This window comes from Chinchilla lanigera, unplaced genomic scaffold (assembly GCF_000276665.1).
Source record: "Chinchilla lanigera isolate Chin_1 unplaced genomic scaffold, ChiLan1.0 scaffold00008, whole genome shotgun sequence".
Lineage (NCBI taxonomy): Eukaryota > Metazoa > Chordata > Mammalia > Rodentia > Chinchillidae > Chinchilla > Chinchilla lanigera.
The window spans coordinates 22042768-22049366 of NW_004955409.1; the positions used below are offsets into that span (position 1 = coordinate 22042768).

The window sequence follows — 6599 nt, forward strand, 5'->3', positions numbered from 1 at the left end:
ATCAGACACACATGTAAATACTGCATTGTTTCTCTGTGTAACAGGTACTGGGAAATGGAAAGGAGGAAGGGAGGGAGGGAGGAAGGGAGGGAGGGAGGGAAGGAAGGAAGGAAGGAAGGAAGGAAGGAAGGAAAGAAGGGAGAAAAAGAGAATAGGAGGAAAAAATGGAAACAAAGCTTTGTAAATAAGGACGGGAAGAGGGGCTGAAGGAAGGGGAGGGGAATAGGAAAAAAAGAAGCAACATATATCACGTACAGGTGCAAATACCCTATGAGGAATGTAATCATTATGTGTATCTAAAATGTACCAATAGAAAAATAAACTTTTAAAAAAGGCATACGTGACACTAGGTCACATACATGGTATCCAAACAATCTGTTTTGCAATCGGATTACAAATAAATAAATACATAGGGTGTGAAGAGATCTCTAAAAGGAAACCAGTATTTCATTCTAAACTGGTAAAATGCTATTTCAACTTGTCATCCTTTCTTGGGACCAGATTTTAGGAAAGGAAGAGACAGACGCTAAAATGGTACCTAGCACACAAAAAAAATTACAGTAGGTTCTAAAATACCTACAGCCCCAGGAACCCTGTGGAACAAAGCATATTATGTTAGATGAATGATCTACTGAATCTTATACTCTGCGTTTTCAATTTTTTAGCATAGAAACATTAAATAAAGCCTTACTTAAATGTTTGTGCTGCTTCAGCTACATTATGAACAACCAGGCTTAGCCTAATGTGCTAAATATAAAAGCAGAACAGGGATACATATACACAAATTTTCTGTAAGTCCTTTTTAAAAAGATAACTGCATAAAACAATAACTATAAATATATGTTGATGAACACACAAGATGTAAATTTTTACAATAATAGCTTAAAGGGGAGTATAACACTATATAGAAGCAACTTTTGAAGTAGACTAATACAAATTAAATTATTATAAATCTGCAAATGGGAAAATAACAAAATCATCAGTAAATATAAGTGAATTAAACATCCCAATTAAATGGCAAAGATTGGAGAAATGGAAAAAAGTGACCCAATTATGTGCCTCCTATAAGACACAAGCTTTTTTTAAATTTTTTTTTAAGACACAAGCTTAAAGACACACGTGTGTTGCAACTAAAAGGATGGGAAAAGAATATTCTGTGTAAACAATAACCAAATGACAGCTGGAGTGGCTGGAGTAATATCAGAAAAAACAGGATTTAAGACAAACACTGTTATTAGAAACAAATGAAGACATATTACATAATAACATCTCCTCAATCTTTTTTTTTTGTAACACAGGGTCGCACTATGTAGTTTAGGCTGGCCTGGAACTCACAGTGATGCTGCTGCCTTAGCCTCCCCAGTGCTGGGATTACAGGCATAAACCACCACGCCCGCCACCTCAATCTTTAAAAACAGTTGTAGCCAGGTGTGCCCAGGACTGTAATCCCAGCATTCGGGAGGTGGAGGCAAGAGGATTGCCAGGAGTTTGAGGCGAGTCTGAACTACAGAATGAGACCTTGTCCAAAGATTTTTAAGAGTAACATCTGTAAACATATTTTAGCTACCAGAGCCAAAATATACAAGTAAAATCATAAAAGGTAATCTAACACATTTAAGGGAAAAACAGACAACTCAACAATAGTTGATTTGAAACTCTCACTTTTTTTTTTTGCTCTCACTTTCAATAACTCAAAGAACTAAACAGCAGATCGGCAAGAAAATAACAAAAGTTATACTCTAACTAGAGCTATAATCTAACCAGACCTAACACACCACCGAACAACAGCAAAAATCACATTCTTTTCAAGTATGTACATGTAATATTCTTCAGAAAAGACCCATCTGTTAAGCTATAAAACGAGTCTCCCAAGTTTTAAAGCTAAAATTATGCAAAGTATCTTCCCTGACCCTAATGAATTAAAATTAGAAACCAGTAACAAAAAGAAATTTGGAAAAGTCACAAACAGGTAAAATAAATAATAATCTACTAAATAACCAGTAAGCCAGAGTAGAAATCACAAAGTAAGTTAGAAAATAATAAAGAATGGAAGCAAAAAGGCAACATATAATACTTATAGGATACAGTTACAACAGTGTCTAAAGGAAGTTTATAGCTGTAAAAGTCTGGGTTTTTTTTAAATGGTCTCAAACCAGTAGCCTAACCTTCAAACAAAAAACTCAAAAAAAGTAAAATAAGCCTAAAGCAAGCAAGTGGGCGAAAATACAAGAAAAAAAAAACTTCTAGTGAATAAGTAAGTTATAAGACAAAAATCAATAAAACCAAATGTTAGTTTTTTAAAAGCTCAATCAGCTCTCTCCTCCCCTTTTGCTGTTTTTCCGCCACCATGAACTGCTGCCCTCTGCCATGTGCCACTCTGCCTTGGGGCCAGCCAAGTATGGACTGAAACTTCCACCAACTGTGAGCTAAATAAACCCTTCCCTCTTTAAAAAAATAATCAATGAATAAATAAAATAAAAGATCAAATCAAAAAGAAAACAATCAACAAAATAGGTATACATTTAGGTAACAAAAAAACCTCAAAATCAACTACTAAAATCAGTTACTAAATCAGTTATAAAATTAGGTACTAAAATCAATTAAAGGAACATTACTAACAAACTTACAGAAATAAACATAAGAGAATACTACAAACAACTGTATGCCTAGAAATTAAGCCTAAACAAAACAGATAAACTCATAAAAACACACAAGCTAATGAAACTAATTCAGAAATAGAAAATCTGACTAGGGTTATAACAAGTAAATAGTAATCAAAAATTTCCAACAAGGGGCTGGGGATTTAGCTCAGCGGCAAAAGCGCCTGCCTGGCAAGCGCAAGGTCGTGAGTTCGGTTCCCGGTACTGGAGAAAAACCAAAAAAAAAAAAAAAAAAAATTTCCAACAAAGAACAGCCAGAACCAGATGGTTTCACAGCTGAATTTTATCAGAATTTTGAAGAAAAACTAATATCAATCCTTTGGGAACACTTCCTAATTCATTCTATGAGGACAGCATTTACCCTGATAGGAAGCCCCAACACACAAGAAAACCATACACCAATGTATTTTATGACTACGAATACAAAAATATTCAATAAAATAGCAGCAAAGTGAATCCAACAGCATGCAAAAGGGGTTATACACAAACAAGCAGGATTTAATCCCAAGAATTCAAGGTTATGGTTTAACACACAGCCCACAGAAACAGAACAAAGAAAAAAAAAAAACCGGACACGATCACTTCCATACACAGTGAAGAAGCATGTGACAAATTCTAGCATCCTTTCATGATTATTCAACAAACTAAGATTAAAGGCAACTTGTTCAACCACACCAGGAGCACCTGCGCAAACCCATAGCTAACATACTTACAGGTAACAGAAGGAGAGCTTCCCCCCTCCTTCAGAACAAAGGCATCCACATTTATTCAACACTACTAGAAAAAAATAAACAGGTTGGACTTAATCAAAGTAAAAACTTCTGTGCTTCAAAGGACACCATAAATGGAAAAGAAAACATAGAATGAGAGAAAATATTTTCATTTCATGTGGTTGATAAGAGTCTAGTACCTGAATGTATAAAGAACCCTAAAAGAACAACCTATTTTTTTAAATGAGCAAACAAAATGAATAGCCATTCTTCCAAAGAAGAAATACACAAATATCAAATAAGCACATGTAAATGTGTTCAACATCATTAGGTATCAGGAAAAGCAAATCAAAGCCCTAAGATACCACAGAACGCCCACCAAGGTGGTTGTACAGGAATAACAAGCAGATGTGCTGCCAGAAACCTGTAACCCGGCGTTGCGGGAAGCTGAAGCAGAAAGATTAAAATTCAAGTCCTGATAGGACAACTGAGTGAGACTCTCTCTCAAAATAAAAAATAAAAAAAAAAATAATAATAATTGGGGATGTGGGCCAGGCACGGTGGCTCACATGTGTGCTCCCAGCACTCAAGAGGCTGAGGCCGGAGGATCACTGCTCAAGGCCAGCCTGGGCTACACAGCAAGGTAAAGGCCAGCATGAACTACATAGTGAGACCCTGTCTCAAAAAAACAAAATAATAATAACAACAACAGAAAACCACGTGTTAGGACGTGGAAAACTGAAACTTTCATAAACTGTTGGAGGGGATGTAAAATGCTATCACCCATACAGAAAACAATCTGCCAGTTCCTCAAAAAGTTAAACATATAGCAGGTGTGCCCCAGCAATTCCAACCATAGGTAATATCCAAGTGAATAAAAAATATATGCGTATTAAAAACTTGTACACATAACAGCATTATTCATCATAGCTAAAAACATATTAACAGCCTGTTAATATTTGTCCATCAACTGACATAAAAGCGGTCTAAATACATGAGGGAATATTTTTCAGCCACAAAGAGGAATGAGATAGTATATGCTAAGTACAAATGAACCTTGAAAACGTAAGTTAAAGAAACCACGCATAGAAGGCCACACAGTATAGGACTGTATTCACCCGACACAGGTGCAATACACATGCACACAGGCAGAAGGCAGGTCAGTGCTTCTCAAGGGATGAAGGGGGAAGAGTAGGCCTGCTGACAGGTGCAGGGTTCTCTTCAGGGAGATGAAATGTTCTGGCATGGCGACTGCTGTACAACACAGTGAACACTCTGTCAAAGGATGAATTTTATGTAAATAGAGATGAATATCAATAATCATAAAACCAAAAGGACCCAGCACTTGGGAGGCTGAGGCAGGAGGATCAATGTTAGTTCGAGGTCAGCCTGGGCTACACAGTGAGTTCAAGGCCAGCTTGAACTACACAGCAACACTCCGTCTCAAAAAAAACACTAAAACTAAAACGAAAGAGAAGGCAGGGGAATGGGGAAAAAAAAAGAAACAAGTTGTGTCGTGTACAGGTACAAATTCTCTATGAATGTGATTATTATATATATAGCTAAAACGTACCAATAAAAGCTGATTGGAGACAAAAAAAATTAAATTAAATTAAACTAAAAAATCCTAGCAATATTGTGTCATCCTAGCTAGCACCTATGCCAGTGTGGTAAAAGTAGTAGCATTTAGCAAAAAATAACCCAGATGAAGATTTTCACCAGAAAAGAGAAAATTCTGCAAAATCTGACAGGTCCTACAAGTCATAAAAACCAAGTACTGACTATTGTTTTTTAACAAAGAGGGAAAATATGTGAAACCTGAAATCATCTCTCATCCACGAAGTTTCTATAAACTCCATCTCAGTGAACAACGAACTTGCCACCACCGGAAATCTGGAGTCAGTCACTGTAGATTCAAATTCTTTCTCTCTCCCGCTCCCCGTCTCCGACTAAACAATAAAGTCACACCCACTGTAGTTCCTAGCTCCTACATACATCCCCATTCAGTGCCTCCTTCTCTAGCCCTCCTGCTCAGTCATTTCTCCCTGAAGACCTGTTGAGTTTTGTTTCCCTGACGTCTAACCTACAAGCTACTATCAATCAGGACGAGCCATCTAAACCCGAAGTCTTGCAGGAAGTGGTGGCGCACGCCTGTAATCCCAGCACCCTGGAGGCTGAGGCAGAACTGTTGCGAGTTCGAGACCAGCCTGGGCTACAAAGTGAGCTTAAGACCAGCCTGAAAGTCACAGTGAGACCCTGTCCCAAAAAGACCAAAGGAAAAAAAACAAAAACAAAAAAAAACAACAAAAAAAAAAAACCGAAGTCTCCAGCGGCTCTGCAGCACCTGCCGCGGCACTTGGAACCTATTTGTCTCCAGGAAGCATCTCGCACATCACGCCCCGAGCCCGCTTTTAAGTTGAACAGCTCCTACGCCCTCGCTCACCTTCTCTGCCGGAGCTACCTGCTCAGCCTGGACGGGCTTTCCTCACCACTCCAGAGAAAGTAATCTCTCCGACCCCTGTTCGGACTAATTTTTCTGTCTTCTCACCCTTAACAGAAACCATGGTGCTAATGACCAAAACTGCGTCTTAGTCTATTTAGAATTTCCACACGAAAGAAAGCTCTTTCATCCGTGTGTGTGTGTGTGTGTGTGTGTGTACTACATAACCTACCACTGAGTAAATGAATGAACACCAATGGCAACAACTTTTTCATTCACATACGAAACAATCATTACTGCCTCAGTATTTAAATAGCTGTTTAAAAAAAAAACTAATACAACATTTTAAAACACGGCAACGTGAACGTCCCTAAACATCTCAATTAATCACTTAGGAAGAAAACTCTGCAACCTGAAAAAAAGGTTTCAGGTTCATAATGTCAACCTGAAAAAAATAAATTTTGACCCCGGGAGTTTGCTACCGCTGGACACTCACTGCATCCACCCGACCTCGGGACGCAGACAGACACTGGGAACAGCCGCGTAGGGCAAGCACCTCCAAAGGTCACTGTGTCACAAGAGAAAGGCAGCGCCGGGATCCTGCCTCCCGCCCGGGCTTCGGCGTCCCTGCAGGACCGAAGTTCCATCACCAAATGCACAGCTCATGTCAGGCTCGGTCCTCAAGTTTCTCGGTCGCAGGAGCCACGTGTCACTGCGCCCAGCTCAAAATAAACAGCACCGCGGAGAGGCGAGCTCGCGCTGGGAACCTGCAGCCGCGACCTCCGCCGC

The 6599-nt window shown here is 38.9% G+C and overlaps 1 protein-coding gene across 1 annotated transcript in view; it reads right to left on the reverse strand.

The window, feature by feature from the left end:
* Window positions 1–6599, reverse strand: part of Ctage5 (CTAGE family, member 5) — a 112765-nt gene that overhangs the window by 74460 nt on the left and 31706 nt on the right. The gene's annotated exons all lie outside the window — the stretch shown is intronic.